The sequence below is a fragment of the Medicago sativa genome, chromosome 6, assembly GCF_051527215.1.
Source record: "Medicago sativa cultivar Bolivia chromosome 6, Bolivia_mono, whole genome shotgun sequence".
Classification (NCBI taxonomy): domain Eukaryota; kingdom Viridiplantae; phylum Streptophyta; class Magnoliopsida; order Fabales; family Fabaceae; genus Medicago; species Medicago sativa.
This window is the reverse complement of record NC_140754.1, coordinates 91326519-91342649: the sequence shown is the minus strand read 5'-3', so window position 1 is coordinate 91342649 and position 16131 is coordinate 91326519. Positions and strand designations below refer to the sequence as shown.

The 16131-nt window shown below is 32.4% G+C and overlaps 2 long non-coding RNA genes across 4 annotated transcripts; one reads left to right on the top strand and one right to left on the bottom strand.

The window, feature by feature from the left end:
• Positions 1–4881: 4881 nt before the first annotated feature.
• LOC146918180 (uncharacterized) lies at positions 4882–15505 on the bottom strand. The gene is made up of 2 exons (XR_015016047.1): positions 15021–15505; positions 4882–6682 (listed from the first exon to the last, which is right to left on the bottom strand). It is a non-coding gene; the product is annotated as an uncharacterized LOC146918180 (long non-coding RNA).
• LOC146918181 (uncharacterized) lies at positions 7288–13777 on the top strand. 3 transcript variants are annotated; one of them, XR_015016045.1, is made up of 5 exons: positions 7288–7841; positions 8540–8695; positions 10011–11177; positions 11876–12031; positions 13398–13777. It is a non-coding gene; the product is annotated as an uncharacterized LOC146918181 (long non-coding RNA). The 3 variants fall into 3 exon arrangements; XR_015016046.1 differs by having other exon boundaries at positions 11836–12031; XR_015016044.1 differs by having other exon boundaries at positions 10011–12031.
• Positions 15506–16131: the final 626 nt, after the last annotated feature.

Genomic DNA, 16131 nt, shown 5'->3' with positions numbered 1-16131 from the left:
AAATAAAGGCTTAATTGCACTTTTGACCCCCTATCTTTGCAAAAGTTGCGGTTACAGCCCCCTAACTAATTTAAATATAAAACAGCCCCCTAAGTATTGATTATTTGGCAGTTTTGGCCCCCCAATGCAAAAAAAAAACTGCCAAAAATGACATGTGTCACCTTACTTAGGGTGCCACGTCAGCCTTGGGGGCCAAAACTGTCAAAGATTCAATACTTAGGGGGCTGTTTTGTATTTAAATTAGTTAAGGGGCTGTAACCGCAACTTTTGGAAAGATAGGGGGTTGTAAGTGCAATTAAGCCTAAAATAAAACCCTCACGACAAGAATTACACATTTAATTAAAATCATCACCATATTCTATAAGTGCTTTTCGATAGGAGTTTTGGTTGGGGTTAATATTCTAAGAAAGGAGAAGAATACTCACTCATGACTAGTGTTCTCTTTGGTGTTTCTTGAGATTCGGTGAGAATTGCTCCGGTGGTCATTTTGAAAGGGTTGCTAGGAACGGAGTTGACTAGTCATAGTTGTGAATTGATGACGGTCATTATCATTTATTTTAATTATCGTTATTATTGATATTTTGGTGATTTTTATAAGTTAAAGTATTTATCAAAATGGGAAACACAACATTTGAACATTTTTCTTGTCATTGAAATTGGTGATTTTTATAAGTTAAAGTATTTATCAAAATGGGAAACACAGCATTTGAACATTTTTCTTGTCATTGAAATTTATGTTTAAGGTCATGAATATTAATATGGTCACTATTTAAACTTGTCTATGATTTATTGAGCAAAGGTTTTGATTTGGCATAAGTTTTGATGTTTTTTTTTAAGAAATATGTTTTTGTTTTAAAAATTACTTTGATACTATTATACAGTCCATTTGGGTCCTCGTGAGCTTAGCTTAGTTGATATGGACAATGCATAAAATATGCAAGGTCCGGGGTTCGAACCCTGACCATCACAAAAAAAAAATACAATCCATATGGATCTAGGTTTTGGATTGACCTATGACTTATAAAGTAGTGGATTTAAGAATTGAAATTTGATTGCATGTATCTTGGCGCTAGTTTTTTCATACGTTGTAAAGCATGGTTTGATATATGCATTTTTGGAAAAATTTGATATTAATATGTACGCGATTTAGATTTGATTTTGGATTTACTTATGATTTATAAGTAGTAGATTTTCCATTGAGTTTTGATGATACATATTTTGACATAAGTTTAGTTATGATGCGAAATATGGTTTTAGACATGTGTTTTAAGAATGGCGTTTTGAAAATTACAGTTATAATGACGACGACCTAGGTGCACCTACTATGTGATTACGATTAGGGAGAGTTACCCATTAGATGGAGTCGCCCCTATGGAAAGTTCATCATTAGGAGGAGAAGGGCTATCAATGAGACGTAAACTCCTTAATTAAAAATGTTTTACATTTTGTTTTGAGCCGAGAGAAAAGAGAGTTATCCATTAGATGAAGCTACCACTAAGAGAAAGGGCACCAAAGAGCTATCAACGAGATGGAGCTAGTTCTCGATTCATACATTTTGATTATTTTCACTAAATTGGATTTTTATACTTATTTGAAGTTGATTATTTTTATTCCATTTCATTAAATCCGATTTTTATATTCTGTTTGGATATCATTATTTCGATTGCTTTTCATTATACTCAATTTTTTATTTCCTTTAGAGTGGTAGATTTGGTTTCACCTCTTTACGACATTGGAATTTTAATATAGTCTTATTTGGTTTGATAAATTTACAAAGTTTTCTGAATCTTCATGGTATGCTTGATTGTGTGTTTATTATATTTTTATACGTTTACTAGCTTTATAAATTAAAATTAGATTTGAGAAAAGTAAATTATCGTGCCCTTGTGTGTTTCCCTTCTAGTTAGTGGTGGTTGTTGTCTCTCACTCAGTCCCTCAGACTTACTCTTTCATTTTCTATTTTTTCCAGATTTTCAAGCAGCTAAGTAGAAAGCTGCTAGCAGATTCAAAGTTTTCGCAGTGTCACTTTTGGTAGGCCTGTTTGATTGGTTTCTCTTTTATATGTTTATATTTTGGTATCAATTGATGTATCTGCAGCTATATGAAAGTCTAGGATGTTTTATTTTGAGTTGTACAAGTATGAAAAAAAAAATATTTCGAGATTTTGGCGACTGAAAGAGGTTTTTAAAAGAAGATTCAAATCTTGGAAATGTTGAAAATACAGAGGAAACTCTTTCAAAATTTCAGTGAATTATTTTTTTAAGTGAAATTCAAATTGGAAATTTTTTTAATTATAATTTGTCGAGTTTCATCAATAGGCTTGCCGGGCTAGAATGATCTAGTTCGTGTGCCGGTCACGATTAGTGCTTTTGGGTCGTGATAGTTACACATTTTCAAAATAATTAAATGGTGAGCAGCAGACGCTTCTGCCATTGGATTTCGTTTCTGTGGTCATTCGCGAGAAAGTTTAGGGGGTTTGGATTTGATTTGGGTGTTGTCTTTAGCTTTTATGGTTAGTTTTTTCTTATTGGTATTATATTATAGCCTCAGTTAGGTAGTATGTATCGGTGCTTTTATGAGTTTTCTTTTGGGTGTTCCGTTTATATACAATGTCTTTGTTTTGAAATTTCTATCTGTAAGTTTTTATTCAGTTATTTGTCTTGTGTAAAGACATGATTATTAATAAATTTTTACGTTAAAATAAATATACATATTTTTGTGTGTTTAAATCCTGTACCCAAAATATTCTTTACCACTCAATACCATAGTAGTAGGAAGTTTCGATTATACATATACTCCCTTCGTTTCAAAATGAGTGTTGTTTGAAACACCCACTGCTGACGAGAGCAGGGGAGTGATCGCCGGTGCACAAGGCACGACAATGAGCGGCTCCCGACAGTTTCTAGAGGAACCGAATTACATCGGAATGAGAGGGATCCTGAGGCCGTGTAGGTATGAGACTACATGGTTGACGGAAGACTTATAAGAATTGTTTGGTACTACCTATATCAACAAGATGCATCTTCTTTTTGGTAGTCCATTCCATAAGAACTCCACAGTTAAGCATGCTTGACTTGGAGTAGTCTTTGGATGGGTGACCTAACGGAAAATTTCCCGGTAAGCGTGCGAGTGAGGACAAAACACGCTGAAAAGACTCGTGTTGGTTTGTAGGGTCAGTCGACAATGCTTAAAGCAGTCTGTGATGTTACATTGTTTTAGGTTGTTACACACATATTAAGAAATGCAATAATGTTGTCCATAGACACGACACTTTTACTAAAATAACCTTGTTAACTATTGGTGCATTTCCCATCATTATAAATTAAAGTAGAATGTGGTACTTTGGAAGTAGTGTGCATGGTAATAATTAAGGGGTACTATTGGGAAAAGTAATTAACGGTGCATTGGAAACTGAAAATGACATTTATTTTGAAACAATTTTTTTGGCTAAAACGACACTCATTTTGAAACGGAGGAAAAATGGTATTGTCACGACCCAAAAACAATCATCGTGACCGGCGCACGAACTAGATCATTCTAGCCCGGCAAGCCTATTAATCAAACTTGACAACTATAATAAATAAATAAAAATTCCAATTTGAATTTCATTTAAAAAATATTCACGGAAATTTCGACAGAGTTTCTCCTGTAATTTCAACATTTCCAAGATGTAAATCCTGTTTTAAAAACCTGTTCTATCAACCAGAACCTCCAAATAACATTTTATTTTTCATACTACTTATACAACTCAAATTAAAACATCCTATACATCCAAATAGTTGCAGATACATCAATTGACACTAGGTTATACATAAATAAAAGAGTCGGCCATCATTCACTTAATAATCACCTTAAGGTTACAATCAACCTTAGTTACAACTCAACTTATAGAATCCAAAAGTTAAGATACTTAATTACAATTACAATTCACATCAATACTAACTATATTCTCCGATCCTATTTCAACCTCAATGATATTGATTCAAAATTCGATTTGAAATCATAAAAAAAACTTCAAAGGAAAAAATTAACTAAAGGCATCAACACCATAATAATTCCAAAAGTTCTTACTTGATCTAGAACATCATCAGCAACACTAAGACAATCATTCAAGGCAATAAAATAAATCAATCGACTCATAGTATAACATTTCAAAGTCTAAGTCCTAATTTTGATTATCATCCCTTAATCTCTAATCCTTCTCACTATTTAAACATCTTTAGTCACAAATCATATCCACGCTATTTGATCACATCAAATCTTTAGACTTAAACCTTAATAAGAATTTTACATGGTCTTATGCATATAAATTCTATCTTATCGAGGAATTAACATAAATTTAGTACGCTATTCCTCATTTCCAACTATTGGTAAAGTGCCCCTGAAATATTTCTTCGTAGCTAACTCATTCTAAACATAATTTTCATGTTAATATGTGTATGCTATGTTAGTATTCATGTTGGAGGGTCCTTAGAATTTTTCCTTAGTTCCATAATTTTATTTTTTTGTTCTCTTTCAAATATTATTCGAATAATTCTTAACTTAAAATTTCATATCATTAATTATATATTTCAATCGTTACTATGAGTCGTACCTCATAGGCTACATTATCTCTCGTTGTAGCAAACGGATTTTTCATATTTTCTTTTCTTTTTCTTTCTTTATCTATATGTTACTCATTTCAATTTCAATTTTTCTTCATTTCCATTTCTCTGCGATTTTTTTATAATTCACTGTGAGCATATATCAATTGCGTTGTTAATTTCCCTTCAACATTTATACTAACATCAACATATTTATTAACATAAAAGATATTTTAGAATACACTAATAAGGATGCCTAATCAAGAAATAATCATTCTATTGTCTCATATTTACTCTGTTTCAAATGTATCATTCATGCATAATAGTTGTGCTATAATTATGCCAACGTATTCTAGTAATTCAAAATCACACATAAGCAATCTAATGGTATAATTTAATACCCAAAGGTGGGTTTTCTAACTAAAGGAACTTACACTTTAGTTTCTTTTGAGTCTATATTCATTAACAGTTCAATCCGAGCATCGTACCGAAAATTTGCAGCTTGGATGTTCTAACCACATTAGTGCAGATTTTTGATTCAACAACTGAAACTTGCAACGTAGTTTTCTCCATCATAACATAATTGAATTAAGTCATTCAAAAGCCTATTTCAAGTTAATTTCTGTCTTCTTTCTAATGGTAAGAGTCTCATTCCAAAATGATGTATGAATACAGAGATACGACAGAAACATTACTACAGCAATGGTGCAGATTTTAATTCAGCAACTCAAACTTCTAACTCAGTTTTCTCAGACATAGAGTATCGAAATTAAGTTCTTCCAAAGCCAATTTCGTGTTAAAATTTGTCTATTTTCCAATGGTTCAATTCCCTCAAAAACGATGCTTGTACATGCATTTACGACAATTTTTCTGACAGCAGGTCTATACGAAATTAAATGGTTAAATTTCCCTTTCTCTCAATTTTTAACATAATCCCACTACCATTAACTTTGATTTCCACTTCAGCCCAATAACAACAATATTAAGAACACCTCAACATAGTGATCATTAATTTCCCAAATTCATAGTTAACAATTTCCATTTAAAGCATAACACTAAATTCATCGCCTTAAACAACAATTTCAACTCCGTACAATCAAATTCAAACCTAAAGGAAGAAACTCACCTCAGCTGGTTCTGAATTCTTCTAGCAGTTTATGCATCAATTTGAGCTTCAAACCAATAACCAAACCCTAACTTCAATCATGCTTATGTCTTCCACCTCTTGCTTCAAAACGCCAAACCAACCAAAACAGTTTCATGACATACACATATAAAGCCACTTATTGGGCTAAAATGAAACCTCCCAAACTTCTAATGAAGATGATGGCTCGGCAGAGGAGAGAAAGGGGAGAAAGTGAGGTTCAAAGTTTATCTAGGGTGCCAAACACATCAAGGGTGGTGTTGGTTTGATTACAAGTAGCATTTATTGAGTTTTTAGAAAAATTATGATGAAGATTGGGTGAGGGAAGTGAGGACCGAGGGAGAGAAAGTGAGGAGAGATATTTGTGAGGGAAGTGTGTGGAAAATTCCATAATTTTCCCATAAAAAAAATATTTGACCACCAAAATGTCTAAATTGCCCTTTGGCTTAAAAAATATCTTGGAGATATTACATTCTACCCCCCTTAAAAAAAAAAAATTTCGTCCTCGAAATTTTAGAAATTTATTTGCTAATAAGCATAAACAATTTCTCCATAATTTCAACTTTAGATTCCAACATACGTCCATTACGAACTGATTCTTTCTAACTGACTAATTTTAAACTGCATAGGTACCAGCCACCATGCTTCCGCTGCGCCACTCTGATTTATTTCTTCACACCTTACATCATACTCCTTATATTGCGTCTTCTGTTAAGGTTTCATTCATCTTTCATACATTTGTTCTAACTGTCATATACTAGTCTGAGTTGATCAGACTCAGCCAGACATGACATTTGGAATAAATATTTGGAACCCAATAGTCACACTACATCTTATTGAATTCCATTGACCCAAGGCACGATCTGAATCGACCTGCTCTGATACCAACTTTGTCACGACCCAAAAACAATCATCGTGACCGGCGCACGAACTAGATCATTCTAGCCCGGCAAGCCTATTAATCAAACTTGACAACTATAATAAATAAATAAAAATTCCAATTTGAATTTCATTTAAAAAATATTCACGGAAATTTCGACAGAGTTTCTCCTGTAATTTCAACATTTCCAAGATGTAAATCCTGTTTTAAAAACCTGTTCTATCAACCAGAACCTCCAAATAACATTTTATTTTTCATACTACTTATACAACTCAAATTAAAACATCCTATACATCCAAATAGTTGCAGATACATCAATTGACACTAGGTTATACATAAATAAAAGAGTCGGCCATCATTCACTTAATAATCACCTTAAGGTTACAATCAACCTTAGTTACAACTCAACTTATAGAATCCAAAAGTTAAGATACTTAATTACAATTACAATTCACATCAATACTAACTATATTCTCCGATCCTATTTCAACCTCAATGATATTGATTCAAAATTCGATTTGAAATCATAAAAAAAACTTCAAAGGAAAAAATTAACTAAAGGCATCAACACCATAATAATTCCAAAAGTTCTTACTTGATCTAGAACATCATCAGCAACACTAAGACAATCATTCAAGGCAATAAAATAAATCAATCGACTCATAGTATAACATTTCAAAGTCTAAGTCCTAATTTTGATTATCATCCCTTAATCTCTAATCCTTCTCACTATTTAAACATCTTTAGTCACAAATCATATCCACGCTATTTGATCACATCAAATCTTTAGACTTAAACCTTAATAAGAATTTTACATGGTCTTATGCATATAAATTGTAATATCCCACCATAAGATATTTTTTAAGCAAGGGCAGAATTGTAATTTTTCCATTTAAGATCATTTAAGTGGAAAGATCCACATATTTCTACACTCTTCTCACACAAAAAAATCAGCAATTCCCTCTTTTCTCTTCCTTCTCCCTCACGTGTCCTTTCTTTTCCCTCCCACCATTTCCTATTTCATTTTTTTTAGAAAAATCAAGCTTGTGGGTTAAGGTATGGTGTGTTGAAGCTTTAGTCATGGTTTGTTTGGTGAGTAGAAGCAAGATAAATTGAAGCTAGGGTTTGGGCTTTTGATTTGAAGCTTGGAAAACAAATCATGAGCTGCCAAGAAGTAGAAGTTGTAAGCTGAAGCATTAAAAGGGATTAAAGTTTCCAAAAGAGATTATTTATGGTAAGTTTCTCAAAATAAAATCACTTTGGGATATTATGATCATTTATGTGTATAAAATTAATCATGGGCATGTTTGGGATATTGATATAGAAATGGAATTGAAACTGAAATGTATGTACAAGTGATTAATAGCTTAAATTGTGGTTAAGTTGCATAAGTTGTTTCAAAAGCTTTCATAATTGGTTTTTTGGAATGAACGTGTTAGAATTTCTGTAGGGATGGGTTAGGAGCTGTGTATACATGTTTTCTTTAATTCTGGAAAATTTGAGCAGAAATTGAATTATTTTAGAGGGCATAAGCTGTTAGATAAGCAGTTTTGAGCAAAATGCCTTAAATAACTAAGTTGTGGTTTAAGCTACTGTATAAGTGATTCATAGGGCTGCTTATTTATGTTGGAACTGCTGTGTTAAAGGTTGGGTTGAAATTAATTTGATAGAAATCACAAGTTGGTAGATAAGCTGTTTGGATAAGAGCTTAAATTGAAATTTGAGTTGTTTCAAGTATTGTGCTGTGATGACCAGTTTAGGAGAGGTATATTAAACTGGTATATAAGTAACAGTAAAATTATAAGCTGTGTTAGTGTGGATAAAAGTGCTTAAATAGTAGTTAAGCTGTTTTGGAAGTGCTTAAATGGCCAAACGGCAAACTTCTGGGGCAGGGACTGAAATGGTAATTTTTTTGTATATTGGTTGATGAAGTAAGAGTACGTCACAAATGAGTTGAGTTGTTTTGGAAAGAGCAAAACATATAAGCCAAGACATAAGCTATTTTGGAAAATGGATTATGGAGTTTTGGAGTTAGCAAAAGCTGCAAATTGTGGATAAGCTGCTTGCAATATCGGGACTAATGTCAAGGTGAGTTCCTTTAGCTTAGATCTCACCTTTGGAGATTGATTATGATTATGCTAGATCATTAAGATAATATGAATAATTAAACTATTTTATGAATTACTTGCCTTTTGTGCAAACATTTCTATTATGTCATATGAATGGTACATTGAAGTAGAATAAATATAAGATAGTTAGAATGATTATTTCTTGATTAGACTCCCTTACTTGTTTATTTTAAAATATCATATATGTTAATAAGTATGTTGATGTTAGTATAAATGTTGGAGGGAAATTAACAACGCAATTGATGCATATATATACTTATAGAAATGATTTGAAAGAAAATTTGAAATGCAGCCTGTGAGTAACATGCTCACAGTGAATTATTGAAAATCGCAGAGAAATGGAAATGAGGAGAAAAATTGAAATGAGTAACATGCTCATAGAAAAAGAAAAAAAAAGAGAATATATGGAAATACCGTTTGCTACAACGAGATATAATGTAGCCTATGACGTACGGGTCATAGTATACCGTTTGCTACAACGAGAGATAATGTAGCCTATGACGTACGGGTCATAGTATACCGTTTGCTACAACGAGAGATAATGTAGCCTATGACGTACGGGTCATAGTATTCCGTTTGCTACAACGAGAGATAATGTAGCCTATGAGGTACGGCTCATAGTAACGAATGAAATGTATAATTAATGATATAAAATTTTAAGTCAAGAACTATTCAAATAATATTTGAAAAAAAAAAAAAAAAAAAAAATCTGGAACCAAGGAAAAATTCTAAGGACCCTCCAACATGAATACTAACATAGCAAACACATATTCACGCGAAAATTATGTTTAGAATAAATTGGCTACGAAGTAATAGTTCATGGGCCTTCTTACCAATCGTTGGAAATGAGGAATTTTAGTTATGGAACTCCAGCTTAGTTTAGCCGAAACTAGTTATTATGAGAAAAGAACTAGAGACATACCCAGATAAGTATGTCAAAGTATAAGCTATACCAAAATACAATATATTGGAGACATGTTTATGATTATTATGATTATTGTGGTTATGATTATGGTTATGATTATGGTGATTATATTTTTGATTAAGGTTATGATTATGATTATGCGTGTTATATAATCAAAGTAGTATTTGAGACAGCGATTTTAGTTATTCCCTAATCGCTCAATTATGCCAAATAAAATAGTATAAATCCAAAATGGGTTGAGTTTAGAAACAGATGGCGATCCTAGGTTCCCCGAGATTGCCTACGGCCTAGGATAGATGGAACTCACTGAGACATCTTGTCTCACCCCAATCCCTTTTATTTATTTCAGATATACGAGTTATTATACGGCAGGATGGTTCTTGACAAAGAAGCAGAAGTAGCTGGACCCTATAAAGTACACGTCAGTTGTACTATTTCTGAGTTAACAGGTGATAAATTCTATGAATTTTTCAGAGAGTTTTTATTTGTTGTAATTTTAATGTACCCGATGCCGAATTTAACACTCATGCTAGATATCCTAGGTAATTTTCTAGTAGGGGTGTTTCAATTTGGTATCAGAGCAGGTCGATTCAGATCGTGCCTTGGGTCATTAGAATTCAATAAGATGTAGTGTGACTATTGGGTTTCAGATATTTATTCCAAATGTCGTGTCTGGCTGAGCCTGATCAACTCAGACTAGTATATGACAGTTAGAACAAATGTCTGAGAGCTAAATAGAACCTGGGAGGAATGAAGTAGGTGAAGAAGAAAAGTCACGATGTCAAGTTTACAATGAATTTTGTTAAGGAAGTATTCAACGCCATAAGGTGGTTGGTGATTTATGAAGATGGAATTTTTTTTAGAAAGGGATAGAAATTGTTATGGGTAAGACGGAGTATCGAACGTTACTTCGTATGTGGATACAAGAAAAGTAAGAAATGTAGAAATGAATGAAACCTTAACAGAAGATGTAGTATAAGGAGTATGATGTAAGGTATGAAGAAATAATTCAGAGTGCGAATTTAAGGTTGCACGATTAGCAAAAGGAATTATTTATGTTTATCAGCAAGTAAATCCCTAAAATTTCGTGGACGAAATTTTCTTAAGGGAGGTAGAATGTAATATCCCACCATAAGATATTTTTTAAGCAAGGGCAGAATTGTAATTTTTCCATTTAAGATCATTTAAGTGGAAAGATCCACATATTTCTACACTCTTCTCACACAAAAAAATCAGCAATTCCCTCTTTTCTCTTCCTTCTCCCTCACGTGTCCTTTCTTTTCCCTCCCACCATTTCCTATTTCATTTTTTTTAGAAAAATCAAGCTTGTGGGTTAAGGTATGGTGTGTTGAAGCTTTAGTCATGGTTTGTTTGGTGAGTAGAAGCAAGATAAATTGAAGCTAGGGTTTGGGCTTTTGATTTGAAGCTTGGAAAACAAATCATGAGCTGCCAAGAAGTAGAAGTTGTAAGCTGAAGCATTAAAAGGGATTAAAGTTTCCAAAAGAGATTATTTATGGTAAGTTTCTCAAAATAAAATCACTTTGGGATATTATGATCATTTATGTGTATAAAATTAATCATGGGCATGTTTGGGATATTGATATAGAAATGGAATTGAAACTGAAATGTATGTACAAGTGATTAATAGCTTAAATTGTGGTTAAGTTGCATAAGTTGTTTCAAAAGCTTTCATAATTGGTTTTTTGGAATGAACGTGTTAGAATTTCTGTAGGGATGGGTTAGGAGCTGTGTATACATGTTTTCTTTAATTCTGGAAAATTTGAGCAGAAATTGAATTATTTTAGAGGGCATAAGCTGTTAGATAAGCAGTTTTGAGCAAAATGCCTTAAATAACTAAGTTGTGGTTTAAGCTACTGTATAAGTGATTCATAGGGCTGCTTATTTATGTTGGAACTGCTGTGTTAAAGGTTGGGTTGAAATTAATTTGATAGAAATCACAAGTTGGTAGATAAGCTGTTTGGATAAGAGCTTAAATTGAAATTTGAGTTGTTTCAAGTATTGTGCTGTGATGACCAGTTTAGGAGAGGTATATTAAACTGGTATATAAGTAACAGTAAAATTATAAGCTGTGTTAGTGTGGATAAAAGTGCTTAAATAGTAATTAAGCTGTTTTGGAAGTGCTTAAATGGCCAAACGGCAAACTTCTGGGGCAGGGACTGAAATGGTAATTTTTTTGTATATTGGTTGATGAAGTAAGAGTACGTCACAAATGAGTTGAGTTGTTTTGGAAAGAGCAAAACATATAAGCCAAGACATAAGCTATTTTGGAAAATGGATTATGGAGTTTTGGAGTTAGCAAAAGCTGCAAATTGTGGATAAGCTGCTTGCAATATCGGGACTAATGTCAAGGTGAGTTCCTTTAGCTTAGATCTCACCTTTGGAGATTGATTATGATTATGCTAGATCATTAAGATAATATGAATAATTAAACTATTTTATGAATTACTTGCCTTTTGTGCAAACATTTCTATTATGTCATATGAATGGTACATTGAAGTAGAATAAATATAAGATAGTTAGAATGATTATTTCTTGATTAGACTCCCTTACTTGTTTATTTTAAAATATCATATATGTTAATAAGTATGTTGATGTTAGTATAAATGTTGGAGGGAAATTAACAACGCAATTGATGCATATATATACTTATAGAAATGATTTGAAAGAAAATTTGAAATGCAGCCTGTGAGTAACATGCTCACAGTGAATTATTGAAAATCGCAGAGAAATGGAAATGAGGAGAAAAATTGAAATGAGTAACATGCTCATAGAAAAAGAAAAAAAAAGAGAATATATGGAAATACCGTTTGCTACAACGAGATATAATGTAGCCTATGACGTACGGGTCATAGTATACCGTTTGCTACAACGAGAGATAATGTAGCCTATGACGTACGGGTCATAGTATACCGTTTGCTACAACGAGAGATAATGTAGCCTATGACGTACGGGTCATAGTATACCGTTTGCTACAACGAGAGATAATGTAGCCTATGACGTACGGGTCATAGTATTCCGTTTGCTACAACGAGAGATAATGTAGCCTATGAGGTACGGCTCATAGTAACGAATGAAATGTATAATTAATGATATAAAATTTTAAGTCAAGAACTATTCAAATAATATTTGAAAAAAAAAAAAAAAAAAAATCTGGAACCAAGGAAAAATTCTAAGGACCCTCCAACATGAATACTAACATAGCAAACACATATTCACGCGAAAATTATGTTTAGAATAAATTGGCTACGAAGTAATAGTTCATGGGCCTTCTTACCAATCGTTGGAAATGAGGAATTTTAGTTATGGAACTCCAGCTTAGTTTAGCCGAAACTAGTTATTATGAGAAAAGAACTAGAGACATACCCAGATAAGTATGTCAAAGTATAAGCTATACCAAAATACGATATATTGGAGACATGTTTATGATTATTATGATTATTGTGGTTATGATTATGGTTATGATTATGGTGATTATATTTTTGATTAAGGTTATGATTATGATTATGCGTGTTATATAATCAAAGTAGTATTTGAGACAGCGATTTTAGTTATTCCCTAATCGCTCAATTATGCCAAATAAAATAGTATAAATCCAAAATGGGTTGAGTTTAGAAACAGATGGCGATCCTAGGTTCCCCGAGATTGCCTACGGCCTAGGATAGATGGAACTCACTGAGACATCTTGTCTCACCCCAATCCCTTTTATTTATTTCAGATATACGAGTTATTATACGGCAGGATGGTTCTTGACAAAGAAGCAGAAGTAGCTGGACCCTATAAAGTACACGTCAGTTGTACTATTTCTGAGTTAACAGGTGATAAATTCTATGAATTTTTCAGAGAGTTTTTATTTGTTGTAATTTTAATGTACCCGATGCCGAATTTAACACTCATGCTAGATATCCTAGGTAATTTTCTAGTAGGGGTGTTTCATAAATTCTATCTTATCGAGGAATTAACATAAATTTAGTACGCTATTCCTCATTTCCAACTATTGGTAAAGTGCCCCTGAAATATTTCTTCGTAGCTAACTCATTCTAAACATAATTTTCATGTTAATATGTGTATGCTATGTTAGTATTCATGTTGGAGGGTCCTTAGAATTTTTCCTTAGTTCCATAATTTTATTTTTTTGTTCTCTTTCAAATATTATTCGAATAATTCTTGACTTAAAATTTCATATCATTAATTATATATTTCAATCGTTACTATGAGTCGTACCTCATAGGCTACATTATCTCTCGTTGTAGCAAACGGATTTTTCATATTTTCTTTTCTTTTTCTTTCTTTATCTATATGTTACTCATTTCAATTTCAATTTTTCTTCATTTCCATTTCTCTGCGATTTTTTTATAATTCACTGTGAGCATATATCAATTGCGTTGTTAATTTCCCTTCAACATTTATACTAACATCAACATATTTATTAACATAAAAGATATTTTAGAATACACTAATAAGGATGCCTAATCAAGAAATAATCATTCTATTGTCTCATATTTACTCTGTTTCAAATGTATCATTCATGCATAATAGTTGTGCTATAATTATGCCAACGTATTCTAGTAATTCAAAATCACACATAAGCAATCTAATGGTATAATTTAATACCCAAAGGTGGGTTTTCTAACTAAAGGAACTTACACTTTAGTTTCTTTTGAGTCTATATTCATTAACAGTTCAATCCGAGCATCGTACCGAAAATTTGCAGCTTGGATGTTCTAACCACATTAGTGCAGATTTTTGATTCAACAACTGAAACTTGCAACGTAGTTTTCTCCATCATAACATAATTGAATTAAGTCATTCAAAAGCCTATTTCAAGTTAATTTCTGTCTTCTTTCTAATGGTAAGAGTCTCATTCCAAAATGATGTATGAATACAGAGATACGACAGAAACATTACTACAGCAATGGTGCAGATTTTAATTCAGCAACTCAAACTTCTAACTCAGTTTTCTCAGACATAGAGTATCGAAATTAAGTTCTTCCAAAGCCAATTTCGTGTTAAAATTTGTCTATTTTCCAATGGTTCAATTCCCACTCAAAAACGATGCTTGTACATGCATTTACGACAATTTTTCTGACAGCAGGTCTATACGAAATTAAATGGTTAAATTTCCCTTTCTCTCAATTTTTAACATAATCCCACTACCATTAACTTTGATTTCCACTTCAGCCCAATAACAACAATATTAAGAACACCTCAACATAGTGATCATTAATTTCCCAAATTCATAGTTAACAATTTCCATTTAAAGCATAACACTAAATTCATCGCCTTAAACAACAATTTCAACTCCGTACAATCAAATTCAAACCTAAAGGAAGAAACTCACCTCAGCTGGTTCTGAATTCTTCTAGCAGTTTATGCATCAATTTGAGCTTCAAACCAATAACCAAACCCTAACTTCAATCATGCTTATGTCTTCCACCTCTTGCTTCAAAACGCCAAACCAACCAAAACAGTTTCATGACATACACATATAAAGCCACTTATTGGGCTAAAATGAAACCTCCCAAACTTCTAATGAAGATGATGGCTCGGCAGAGGAGAGAAAGGGGAGAAAGTGAGGTTCAAAGTTTATCTAGGGTGCCAAACACATCAAGGGTGGTGTTGGTTTGATTACAAGTAGCATTTATTGAGTTTTTAGAAAAATTATGATGAAGATTGGGTGAGGGAAGTGAGGACCGAGGGAGAGAAAGTGAGGAGAGATATTTGTGAGGGAAGTGTGTGGAAAATTCCATAATTTTCCCATAAAAAAAATATTTGACCACCAAAATGTCTAAATTGCCCTTTGGCTTAAAAAATATCTTGGAGATATTACAGGTATGTTTTTCAAATAAATCATACACTTTTGTTTTCACACCGGATCAGATAACGGTCACTTCAAATCGATATATTTTTGGCTAAATTGAAATTTGTAGTAGTGCTCTTAAAGAATGTTATCACTTTATACATAAAATTAGATAATTTAAAGTTTAATAACATGTACTTTTATGTCATTTAAACTTTCAACAGTTAAATTTATCAAATATTTCAATTTCAATCAACTAGCTTCTCATTTACTCCCTTCGATTTATAAGCCAAACATCTCACTATTAGATAATAACTTATTTTTTACAAAACAAAGTCTAAATACCGTGAATTATGAGCATTTATTTAAGTTTGACAAATTTTCTAAATTGTTTGGAATAGGAAATTTTGACAATTCACCGTTTATTCTGATTCGCATAGCATTGATCTCATGTTTTGTTTCTAAGATTCATCAATTTCTAATCCACTTGGGTTGGCTTTGTGAAACTGAATTGAGACTTGAGAGTGCGCTCTTCCTTAAAGTTTTAGTTTTGATTCTCTCCAGTGCCAATTTGAATGAGTTAATTTAGCTTCTTCAAAAAAAAAATCATTACTTTCAAAAAAGATAAGGCTAGGTTTTTAAGTCTATTTTT